The following is a 13,580-nucleotide window of genomic DNA, read 5'->3' as shown; positions in this document are numbered from 1 at the left end:
TGGGGGTTGGGGGGACAGTGGGAGGTGACTCAGCCAGAGAGATGTTGCAACTCACCATTAACTCCTGCCCTACCAAAGAGCAGAAGCCAAAAATGCCCCTAATATCACCACCCCACCCCCAGAGTTCTCTGCTGAAGACCAGATGTCTCTCTGTACTGCTCTGGGGTCTGCCTCCTGGCATCGTGAGAGCCAGAGTATCTAAAGAGATTAGCATAGGCCCAAGGCTGCTCCGTAGAGTTGGACATTCCTGCTTCTCAGGGATCCAAAGCCAGCAAATCCCTCAGCTTCACAGGTCCCTTTGCTCCTGACAAAGAAAAATCAATAAGAGCAAAGAGTTAGGAGGCAGCGGAGGCAGCATGAGCTTCAGCGTGAAGGGATCAAAGATGAGACCTGCTGTCGTTACTGCTGCTGCTGCTGCTGTTGTTGTTGTCATTGTTGGAGACAGCATCTTTCTCCGTAGTCCTGGCTATCCTGAAACTGCCTATGTAGACCAGGCTAGCCTAGAACTCATAGAGCCACTGTGATCAAATTGGAAGTTTAAGTCAGTCTAGCCTTGCAGGCTGGCCTTGAGCTCTTCTTAAACATTTTCTTTTTGTGACTCTTTTCTTTTTTTTTTTTTTTTCCTTTTTACCATTTATTAAAGATAAAAGCAGGACTGGAAAGATGATTCAGCCAGTATGTTTTCTGGACAAGCATGAAAACTTGAATTAGGATTCCCAGTCTTCACAAAAAAGTCAGGCAGGGCAGCTCAAATCTGTAATCCCAGCACCAGGAGGCTATGGAGACAGGCGAGCCCTTGGAGCACACTGGTGGGCCAGCCAATTCAGTTGAATTATTGAGTTCCAGGTTTAGTGAAACACTGCCTTAAGAATAAAAAAAGAAAAGAAAAGTAAGGTAAAGGGTTGACAAGATGGCTCAATGAATAAAGAGGCCTGCAACCAAGCCTGCTGACCTGAGTTCAATTCCCGAGATGCACACGGTGGAAGAATAAAACCGACTCCTACAAGTTGTCCTTTGACTTCCACACATGCATGGTGGTGTGAACACTATTCCCTCCACACCATACATATATAAACAAATAAATATAATTTTTAAAATTACCCTGTCTCAAAAAAAAAACAAAACCAAAACCAAAAATTTTTTCCCTTAAAACTAAGGTGAGCTAGGTGTAGTGGCACAAGTTGCTAATCTCAGTGCCAGAGATAAAGAAACAGTCATATTTTGGGGAGGCCAGTCAAGTCTACTTTGCAAGTTCCAGACCAGCTAGGGCTATATAATGAGACCTTATCTAAATAAATAGATAGGTAGATAGATAGATGATAGATAGATAGATAGATAGATAGATAGATAGATAGATAGATAGATAGATAATTTTTTTTAAAAAGTAGAGATCTATAGAGAAAGACACATGATGTCAACCTCTCATACACAGGAGACTATATCATGACCCCCTCCATGAATTAAAGCAAATTTACATACTCATGAGATAAGTGTGCTTGTTTATTTTTACAAAAATAATTAAGTCCTCATTGATGTTTGGTCAGGGCATCTTCAGTCTTTTTCAGAGTTGATGGATTTTTTTTCCCTCTGTGTGTATGTGTGTTTGTTTTTGTTGTTTTTTTTTGTTGTTGTTGTTTTGTTTGGTTTGGTTTGGTTTGGTTTTTTGAGACAGGGTATCTCTGTATAGCACTGGCTGTCCTGGAACTCACTTTGTAGACCAGGCTGGCCTCGAACTCAGAAATCCGCCTGCCTCTGCCTCCCAAGTGCTGGGATTAAAAGCGTGCACCACCATCGCCCGGCTTTTTTTAATCTTTTTTTTTTTTTTTTTTTTTTTTGGTTTTTCAAGACAGGGTTTCTCTGTATAGCCCTGGCTGTCCTGGAACTCACTTTGTAGACCAGGCTGGCCTCGAACTCAGAAATCCACCTGCCTCTGCCTCCCGAGTGCTGGGATTAAAGGCGTGTGCCACCACGCCCGGTTTTTTTTTTTTTTAATCTTTTAATATTATTTCATGTGCATGTGTGTTTGGCCTGAGTGTATGTCAGGCACCATGTGCATGTAATGCTTACAGAGGACAGAAGAGGGCTTGGATCCCCAGGAACTAGAGTTAGAAATGGTTGTGAGACATTCTGTGTGAGTTTTGGGACATGAACCCAGGTCCTCTGGAAGAACAACCAAAACTCTTTAACCAGTGAACTATTCTCCAACTTTGCGTGTTTTGACTTTTGAAATGGAGTCTTAAGTATCTCAATCTGAACTCATTAAATAGTCGAGGATGAGCCGGACATGGTGGCGCATGCCTTTAATCCCAGCACTTGGGAGGCAGAGGCAGGTGGATTTCTGAGTTCTGAGTTCGAGGCCAGCCTGGTCTACAGAGTGAGTTCCAGGACAGCTAGGGCTATACAGAGAAACCCTGTCTCGAAAAAACAAAAGAAATAGTTGAGGATGACCTTGAACTCCTAATCATCCTGCCTCTACTCGCCCAGGGCCAAGATTACAGGAATGTACCACCACAGTTTGTGGGGGCTGGGGACCTAACCCTAACCTACTGCTTCCTTTATGATAGGTTAGCACTCTACCAAATTGTCACATTCAGCTCCTTGATCAATATTCAGTTTTATAGGGCTCAATATTGAAAACCTCACTCTGAATAAATAAATATAATACATAATACAAAAAACATATACAATACGTTTGTGACCATTTCAGAAGTTATTAGAAGTTATGTCCTAGTCCCAAGGCAAAATTCATTCAATGGCTTTGTGAAATTTCAGTGAGAGACTCAAACAGCAATTTTTATCTTCATATTCATTTTATTTATTTAATTAGTTACTTTCTGTTCTTTTGAGACATCATACCATACAGTCTAGACTGGATTGGAACTTACTGCATAGACCAGGCTGACCTTGAATCCCTGATTCTCCTGCCTCTACTTCCCAAGTGCTGGGATTACAGACATGTACCTAGCTCTTTTTTTGTTGTTGTTTGTTTGTTTGTTTGTTTTTCGAGACAGGGTTTCTCTGTGTAGCCTGTACCTAGCTCTTAAACAACAATTTTTATTTCAAAGCAGGGTCTCACTATAGCTCTGGCTGTCCCAGAACTTACTCTGTAGACCAGGCTGGCCTCAAATTCAGAGAGCTCCACCTGCCTCTGCCTCTCTGCCTCTCTGCCTCTCTGCCTCTCTGCCTCTGCCTCTGTGTGCTGCTGGGATTGATGGCATGTATCACTACACCCAGATCAGTCATTTTAAAAAACAAACATTCTAGCCGGGCATGGTGGCACACGCCTTTAATCCCAGCATTCTGGAGGCAGAGGCAGGCGATTTCTGAGTTTGAGGCCAGCCTGGTCTACAAAGTGAGTTCCAGGACAGCCAGGGCTACACAGAGGAACCCTGTCTCGAAAAACCAAAGAGAGAGAGAGAGAGAGAGAATAGAAAAAAACAAACATTCTACCAACATACTTCAAGGATATACTTACTTGATATATATTAAGAAACAAAGGTAGGAAAATAGCAAAAGTCTTTTCTGTAATTCAACTCTTACATTTGATAGGAGCAGAGACGTTATAGATACCTTTCAAGCACTGTAATTCGTTATATAAGATCATCTTAAATCCGAGCAGAGGTGCTTCAGGCAGCAACACTGCAGGGTGTGCCCATGCACAGTGAGAAGGGTCTGTGCTGTGTGTTCAGGATAAAGACTGCCATGAAGCACATGAATTCATCATACGTTTGATTTTGACGTAATGTTAGGTTGCCGTATGTTCAAAAATATTTTACTGTTGCTAAGTTTTTAATGACTCGTACTTTCGAGGACATGACCTGGAGTTGTGAACTGTAGCTTAAGAATTTTCTCTAGGGCTAAGGATGTAGTTCTGTTGGTTGAATGCTGACCTAGCATGCAGGAAGTTCTCTTTCCCATCCCCATCACTGCGTAAGGATAGGTGTGGTGACACATTCCTGCAATCCCAGTGCTTGGGAGGTAGAGGCAGGAGGAGCAGATGTTTGATATCATCCTTGGCTAAATATCTAGACAGAGAGCAACCTTAGCTCCGTGAAACACTGAGATGCTATCTCAAAAAAAAAATAGATGGTAGATAATAGGTGATATATGGATAGATAGATGATAGATGATTGATAATAGATTAGATGATAGATAGATAGATAGATAGATAGATAGATAGATAGATAGATAGATAGATAGATGAAAGGTAGATAGGTAGGTGAGAGATTGAGGATAGATGATAGGAAGATAGATAGATAGATAGATAGATAGATAGATAGATAGATAGATAGATAGATAGATATGTAGATAGATAGAAGACAGATAAACACACACCAAGATCAACAACAACAACAAAATAAAACACCCACAGGTGCTCCAAGGAGAGCTCCAAGATAATCTGAGGTAGACCCAAACACCTGGAATAGAGGTCTGGGTGCCAGGCAGTGGGTAAAATGTCATGAGGAAGCCAGCTGAGAAGGATAACTTGAGTTGATCTCTAAAGTTTGGCTAAGAATCAGAGGGAGTAAAAGATGGCAGAGGGACAAAGACAGGACAGGTCTGAGTGACAGTACAGAGCTGAGGTAGTTGTGTAGTTCACATCATAGAGCTGAGAACTCGCTGTGCTAAGACTGAAGGGTCAGACTGCTTGGCTCACCACTGACTGCTAGTGCCCACCTCAGGGCAAGTCCATGTTTTAACAGTACCTAACCTGGGAGGTCTTAATAGACAAATGAAGGTGGTGACTGGAAGCCAGAGCTTAGAGGGTGCCTCCAGTACTGTGTGGAAGAGAAGGACTTACATTAAAAAATGTTAGATATAGCCATGCATGGTGGCTATATCTAACACCTTTAATCCCAGCACTCAAGAGATAGAGGCAGGTGGATCACTATGAGTTCAAGGCCAGCCTGATATACAGAGTGAATTCCAGGAGAGGAAAGCCAGGACTACATAGTAAGACTGTCTTGAAGAAAAAAAAAAAAACCCAAAAACAAAACAAAACTGTAAGATACTTGGAGCTGGGGCTGTATCTCAGCTCACAAGTTGCTGCCTAATATACCCCAATCCCTGAGTTCCATTGTCAACACTGTACAAATCATCTGTGTAGGCACATGTCTATATTTGCACTTATGAGTTGAAGGAAGTCCAAAAGTTCAAGGTCACTCCCAACTATATAATAAGTTCTAGGCCAACTTTGGCTATGAGATTCCATCTTAAAATTAAAAAAAAAAAAAAAAAAAGCCGGATGTGGTGGTGCATGCCTTTAATCCCAGCACTTGGAAGGCAGAGACAGGCAGATTTCTGAGTTTGAGGCCAGCTGGTCTACAGAGTGAGTTCCAGGACAGCCAGGGCTATACAGAGAAACCCTGTCTTGAAAAAAAATATATGTTTTATTATTCTGAAGGAAGAATTATTTCAGCTTTGGGGGTGGGGGCACATGGTAGCACATGCCTTTAATTTCAGTACTCAAGAGGCAGAAGCAGGAAGATTTGTATGAGTTTGATGGTCTACCTAGCAAGTTATGGGCCAGTCAGGGCTGTGTAGAGATAGGAAAGAAGGAAGGAAGGAGAGAGAGAGAGAGAGAGAGAGAGAGAGAGAGAGAGAGAGAGAGAGGAGGGACAGGGGGGAGAGGAGAAATGAGACAGAGTTGGGGTGTGTGTATGGAGACAAAGCTCAGTGGTTAAGAACAGTGACTATTCTCTCAGAGGATCCAGGTTCAATTCACAGCCCCCACATGGTGGCTCATAGCCATCTGTAATTCCAGTTCTAGGGGATTCAGCTCCCTCTCCCAGTCTGTGACCACACCGGAAGCCCAAGTAGTACACAGACAGACCTGTAGGCAAGACACTCATACACATAAATTTTTTTAAATTAATGTTTTAATTTTAAAGAGGAGAGAGACAGTGCTTGCTGTGTAGCTGAGATTAGCTCTGAAGCTTAGGGTCAAATGATCTTCTGCAATCTCCAGAGTACTGAGATGACCTGAGCCACTACCCTAGCTTTGTTCTGCTTATTACCTAGCTATTAATTTATTTTCATTTAAAACTGCATTTGGGGTGCTGGAGAGATGCCTCAGTGGTTAAAAGCACTGAATGCTTGTCTCTGGTCCTCCGGTCTCCACAGTCTCTGGCCTGTGGTGACAAGAACGACTTGGACACCAAGTCGGGTTCATGCAACAATGTCTTTACTTCAGGCTTTTTCCCCTCACAGCTCTCTTCCCCGGCAGCTTCTTCTTAGGGCAAGGGCTAAACTACTCCTATTACAACAGCTTCTCTTACTCCACTTCTACTCACGGCAAGAGCTAAAACAACTCCTATTACATAGCTTCTCTTCTACTACTTCTCCTCATGGCAAGGGCTAAAACTCCTATACTACTCGAGCCAGACTCATCTCCTTCTAGCTCCACCCCACCTCATCCAATCAGAATTCACACACGCTCCAGTTCACAGATAGGCTGACCAGTCCTGATCACAAGGAACAGTCCAGCCTGGCAGGCAGCCCACGCATGCAGCCTCATTGCACATGCTCGGGCAAGGCAGTAAACAAGTGGGTTTCATGGGGCCTGTGGCCGCACCCGCTCCCCGCATCTCCCCCTTTTAGTTTTATTAATAGCTCTGGGATCAGCATCTGTCTTAGGTTGCCCTCATCTGTGCCACATCCTTACCTGTCATGGGAGTGACGAACTCACTTTCACCAACCTGTCTTAGGTTGGTATGTGCACATGAGGGTTTTACCTGTCATTAATTACTGATCCAGCATGTTGAGCTAACATTAGGGGGATGTTCCTGCTTCCAAGGCTGCCATAGCCTGCACTAAGGCTCGTTTATCAGCCCTGTACCACCTTCGCACACGTGCTATCCACCAAAGCATTCCTCCACACACAACAGTCAGCAGGAGCGCTCAAAAGGCCATCCCTCCCCAATTTCTTAAGAATCCCACAGTTCCCTGGATGATCTCCATCCATTGCTTTTCAGTTGCAATCTCCACATGGGTGTTGTTCACGGCAACAATCGATGCCTGCAATTCCTTCATCTTTGTGTCGAGATCATGACTCCAACTTCCTAGCAGTATCGCACCAATTGCACACGACAGATTTGCAGCTCTGGAAAAATTCTCATACTGAACAGAGGTTACACACATTCCTGACATATGAGTAATGCAGGAAGCAAATACTAATTGCTCCAAAATGTTCATCTGTTCCTGCAACCAATCCACTCTTTGGTTAACCATCGAAACTGACTCCTTCAATCTTTGTACAACCTTCCACTCCAGGGGTTCATGATACCATTGCCCCTGTTGATCCTGAAATACTGGGAAGGCCCCCGCAACAGCGGGCATATTTTTCCAGACTTTTGCATGAAGACTACGTTTTCCCCTTTTGTCTCCCTCATCTTTATAGGGGGGAGGATAAGGCAACGGAAGGGCTGATGGTTCAGGCGGCCTACCACGCCTCAACCTCCAGCAGAACATCTGACTACAGACGTCACTGTTGCTATCAGTCCTATTGCTGTCACTAGTAGACCCTTCAGAGCTAGATTCCTTCTTCTCTTTTTTATCTTTGGTTTGTTGTCTAAGCTGTTTAGGTTTTCGGCAGCTAGCCTGAGAAGCAATCTCAGCATTGTACTTTCCACTGGCATCCCTTAAGCATGTCCTGACCAAGATCCAGATGACTAACATTTTTACTGTCATTTAGTAGCAGTTGAACCCATGTTGCTGAAATTCCCTTCGTCTCTATTCCTGAGAACCTTAATGCTTCGTCTCTATTCCAGAGAACCTTAGTGCTTCGTCTCTATTCCTGAGAACCTTAGTGCTTCGTCTCTATTCCTGAGAGCCTTAGTGCTTCATCTCTATTCCTGAGAGCCTTAGTGCTTCGTCTCTATTCCTGAGAACCTTAGTGCTTCGTCTCTATTCCTGAGAGCCTTAATGCTTTATCCCTTTTTTCCCGGGAACCTTACAGGCCTATGATTTCTTGAAATACCATTGTTTACTAAAATATGCTGTTTACTAAAATTTCCTACCGCTGTTTACCAAAGTTTCCCTACCGCTGTTTACCAAAATTTTCCTACTGCTGTTTACCAATAATTTTCCTACCACTGTTTGCCAAAATTTTTCCTATCGCTATTCTTACCAAAATTTCCTTACCTCTGCTTACTAAAATGTTCTTACTTACCATTGCTGACCGATGCGATGAGTTCCCCATTCCCCATACGGGCCACAGACACCAAGTCAGGTTCACGCTAAGTCTTTACTTCAGGCTTTTCCCCCTTACAGCTCTCTTCCCCAGCAGCTTCTTCTTAGGGCAAGGGCTAAACTACTCTTATTACATAGCTTCTCTTCTACTACTTCTCCTCACGGCAAGGGCTAAAACTCCTATACTACTCGCACGGACTCACCTCCTTCTAGCTCCACCCCACCTCATCCAATCAGAATTCACACACGCTCCAGGCAAGAGCTCAGGTAGTTCACAGATAGGCTGACAGGTCCCCATCACGAAGAACAGTCCAGCCTGGCAGGCAGCCCACGCATGCAGCCTCATTGCACATGCTCAGGCAAGGCAGTAAACAAGTGGGTTTCATGGGGTCTGCGGCTGCACCTGCTTCCCACAAATGCTCTTCCAGAGGTCCTGAGTTCAATTCCCAGCAACCACATGGTGGCTGACAACCATATGCAATGTGTTCTGACACCCTCTTCTGGTGTGTGTGAAGACAACTACAATGTACTCATATACATAAAATGAATAAATAAAACTTTAAGAAATACTCATACACATAGAATAAATAAATCTTTTTTTAAGCCTATATTTGATTATTTGTATGTGTGGGAAAGCAGGTGGAGGTCAGAGGACAACTTTCGGGAATCCATTCTTTCCTTCCACTGTGGGAGCCCAGCTTGTGCTTTTATCAAGATCTCACAAGCTCTGGCTGTCGCGACATCAGAGGAGATGGAGTGCTGAGAGGAGATTCGAGCAACAGAAGCTCAGGCAGGGCCATGGAGAATCTGTTACCTGATCCTGATTCTCTACTGAGTACTCTTCCACACACCACACAGACTCTTGAGTTTTGTTCTTTAAGTAGCTAAGGTCAAACCATTATCTTGTTTTGTTTCCTTTCTTTTAGTTTTCTGAGACCAGGGTCTTACTATGTAGATCAGGCAGGCTCTAAATCACAGGGATCTATCTGTCTCTGCCTCTTGAGTGCTGGGATTAAAGGTGTGTGCCACCACTATCTATAGCCATTCTTGCTTTTTAAATGTTTATTTTGTGTGTATGAATGTTTCTCTCTCTCTCTCTCTCTCTCTCTCTCTCTCTCTCTCTGTGTGTGTGTGTGTGTGTGCGTGTGCGTGCGCGTGCGTGCATGTGTATGTGTATACTACATGCATGTTTGGTGCTCTCAGATACCAGAAGAAAGCATTGATTGGACCCCTATAACTGAGTAGCAGTTATGAGCCACCATACAGGGGTGAAGAACCAAACCCTGATGCTCTGAAAAAGAAGCAAGTGTTCTTAACCACTGAGACATCTCTCTAGCCCTCTGTTTTGTTTCCTTTGAGGCAAGGTCTTCTCACTATGTAGCCCTGGCTAGCTTGAAACTCTGGGGTTACAGAGATGCACTGTCATGCCTCTAAAACAGTGTCCTGTGTCTCCCCATCATAGAGTCAAACCCCAGTACCCTGGGTGACATGTGAGGACACCCACTCTGCAACCATGAGGAAGAACAAGGGCGTCATTCTGATGCACGATGAGGAAGCCCACAAGGACGAGGAAAGGTCACCAAACATTTCTGAGCCATTTCTTTCTCTGGGACATCACAGGAGACCCTCACACTCCAGGATCGAGGTGGGGGATACTCCTGACTAATTGTTGCCCACAGTCATGCTGGACCCATGACCCAGCACCCATGACCCAGCAGAGTAAAAATGACTAAGTCCCAATTGATCAGTGACAGAAAGGATACACAGAGAACCTCTAAACAATGAGTGTTAGGGACTCTCATCAGGCTTGGGACATGCAGAAAACGATGGCATGCAGGGAAGAGCTACAATGTAGCCCCCTGCAGGGCTCCTTCTCATCCCTCTTTTTCTCTCTTATGAGCGCTCACCATGTTACTCACTGTGGCTATGGAAAGTTTAAGAGGTACAACCACATCTGAGAAAGCAAAGGACCAAGTGAGAGCAGAATAGGTAGTCAAAGCCTCCAGACTGTGTTTGTCCCTTAAGGCTCAGTAAGTTGTACTATCACCTCTTTGTCAAAAAGGAGTAGATCTCTAATAAGCTGTTTCAGGCAGCATGGCTAGAAAACATCAGTAATCAGTACCACAGACTCTAGTGACATCTGCACATGGCTCTTCAGTTTCTGGAAAGTTCATGTAAACACTCAAACAAATCCCCTGGACAACCAGGAGCTGTAGGCAGGGTCTGTGTGCAAGGGCTGGATGACTAATTCTGCTACCACTTTGTGTCATGACCACCCCTGCCCACAGCCCCTACCTCTGAGCCAGGCTGACCCTGCTCTCTTCCTCTGATTTTGTCATTTCTCACTGGTGGGGTTTCAGGAATGTGTGCGCAGGGTCAGGGTTTGTGGCAAGCCTGTTCCAAAAAGGGAACTTGGTTCTAAGAGAAGGAACCCCTTTAACTTGCTCACTCTCTTCCTGTAAACTGATGTCTCTCTATCCACAGAGGCAGAAGACATTTATATAAGTTTGCTAACTAAACAGTATCAGATGGTAATAGAGAGGATTTTCTAGGGACCAAAAGTCATGGGCAACAGGCAAAGGTATGTAGTAGCTTCCAGGACCATGAGAGGCCAATTTCTTAGCCATTACTAGCCCCTTCTGACACCCACTTACCCTGAAGAGATTGGGCATCTTAGGATATAAAAGCAAGTGAAAACAGGCTGGGAGATAGATAGATAGATAGATAGATAGATAGATAGATAGATAGATAGATAGATAGATAGACAGACACATAGATAAATACATAGATACACAAAAACATTAACAAATCTTTTAAAACTGTGTTTGGAACAAGTTAAGGCTATCCAGACCCCAATCTTGACATGTAGAAAGTTGGAAGGAGGTAGCCTGTGGTCTATTTTCCCTTCAGAGCCCTGAGGATGTTAGGAGAAAAGGAGTCTTCCAAGGCTAGTGAGGTTGTTTGCCAGTCTGTTACCCTGGAAACCTGTGTTTATGGGAGTATTTCCCCACCTTACCCGCCCCCAAACACACTCCTTTAATTACTCATAAGTTTCTAGAAGTCATATGGGAAGTGATAGCCCGGGACGTTGCACAGCTGGAACTGCTTAGTGTCCAAGGAAGTGGGAGGGGCTTAGGCGGATGACTCAGGGACTGGGCAGGCACAGTCTGTTCCTGTGATGCCCCAGAACCTCAACACCACCAAATCCTGTGTCTTCTTCCCAAAGCTTGAAGAACCTACTCAGAAGATTTTCCTAACAGGGGATTCCTGGGGTCCTCAGCTAGCAGGCCACCAAGGCAGCACAAGTTGCCCAGGGAGGAAGAGAGAAGAAAAAGGAGATTCAGGGCTCTGTCAGTTTCTGGGATGGCAGGGAACTGATAATACAACAGGGTTCTGATCCTCCTGGGAACAGTGAACATTTCTTTCACAAAATGCTGATCTTCGTTGACTTTATGTGTGAAAGCACTTTGGTCTTTTGTTCTCTCTCGGTGACCCCAGGAAACCGTTGTGTCCTGAGGTTGGAAAATCTGTTTGGCTTCCTTCCTGCTGACAAAGGTTCACTAGGGAGCTGGCAAGGGAAAGAGTCTAACTCTGTCCAGCTCTTCCTCTGCTCTCTCCTCTCTCTGGCTCACTTTTCACAGAGCACTGTTGCGGAAGGGGAGGCAGGCTCTGTTTCTGCAGGGCCAGCACTGAAGAGAGGGCCTGAGACCGGTCTAGAAGGGGAGAGGCAGCAGCCAGCCTCCTTTATCTTGTTTCTGTTTCTAATTGACTTAAAGGGAAGAGGGCTTCCATCGTTGTGTTTTAATCCATTAATTTGGTGTTTGGAGAAGGATCTATATTCTGTACAATTTCTTTCTACCCTCAGAAAAGAAAAGAGACTCAAAAGTGGTACAGGAGCCAGGCTTGGTGGCCCATACCTATGATTTCATACCTGTTGGTAGGAATTTAAAGTACTCCTCAGTTACAAAGTGAGTATGAGACCCTGCCTCAGAAACAGAAAAACAGGGCCTAGAGAGGTGGTTCAGTGGGTAAGAGGACCCGGGTTCCATTATCAGTATCCACATGGAAGCTCACAGTTGTCTGCTATCCCAGTTCCAAGTTATCCAATGCCCTCTTATGACCTCCTCCTGCCCCAGGCATCCAAGTGGTATACAGACATGGTTGCTGGCAAAACACCTGTGCTCATAAGATTAAAATTTTTAAATTTGAACTGGGAGTGATGGCACACACCGTTAGTCCCTGAACTCAGGAGGCAGAAGCAGATGGATTTCTGATTAAGGCCAGCCTGGTCTATATAGTGAGTTATGGGACAGCCAGGGCTACACAGAGAAACTGTGTCTTGACGGGGAAAAAAGTCTCTGGTCCTCTTCCAGAGGACCCTGGTTTTATTCTCAGCACCCACATGGTTGCTCACAAGTATCTGTGACTCTGGTCCCAGGGACTCTGATCCCCTCTCTAAATTCCCAGAGATACTGCACACAAACATGTGGTGCACAGACAGACATGCAAGCAAAACACCCAAATACATAAAATAACAAAAAATAAATAAATATTTTTAAAGAATCCAGGTACAGTGGTATTCACTTTGTAGTTCCAGCATTGAGGATCTAGGGAGAATGCCTAATTCTTAGGGGCTTAAAAGTCTATTTGGCAAGCTCTAAGCTAGTTAGACACTGTCAAGAAGAAGAAGAAGAACAAGAACAAGAACAAGAAGAACAAGAACAAGAAGAACAAGAACAAGAAGAACAAGAAGAAGAAGAAGAAAGTATACAGTGCACAGAACCTGAGGTGGAAGGATCCCAAGTTTGAGGCCAGTTTGATTCATAGTGAGTTCAAGGCCATCCTAGGATACATAACAAGACCACATCACCTAAACAATAGTATGCGCATGCATGCGCACATGCGCGGGCACAAGCACACACAAACACACACACACACACACACACACACACACACATTGAATGCTGCTAGGAAGGAGGCTCAATGAGTAAAGTCCTTGCAAAGCAAACATGAAGACCAGAGTTTGGATATGTACACACTTGTAAAGACTGAGTGTGCATAGTGGCCCATCTGTAAACCTATTACTTGCAAGGCAGATAGAGGGCATCCCTGGAGTAAGCTGACTAGCTAGATCAGCCAAATTGGCTAGGGAGGTCTAGGATCAATTGAGAGACCTCACTTCCATATATAAGGTGGAAGATGATCAAGGAAGACACAAGACATCAATCTCTGACCTCTCATGCATGTGTACAAGCACATGTGAGTACATGTACCTGCACATACATGTAGATATGCAAAAATCCATTGTGTATGTGTGTATATGGGCATGTGTTTAAATGGAAATGTTACAGGACTGTCTGCCTGTTTTCTTTTTTAAAAAATATTTATAG

This window comes from Mus musculus, chromosome 10, assembly GCF_000001635.26.
Source record: "Mus musculus strain C57BL/6J chromosome 10, GRCm38.p6 C57BL/6J".
NCBI classification, from domain to species: Eukaryota; Metazoa; Chordata; class Mammalia; order Rodentia; family Muridae; genus Mus; species Mus musculus.
This window is presented reverse-complemented; position numbering follows the sequence as displayed.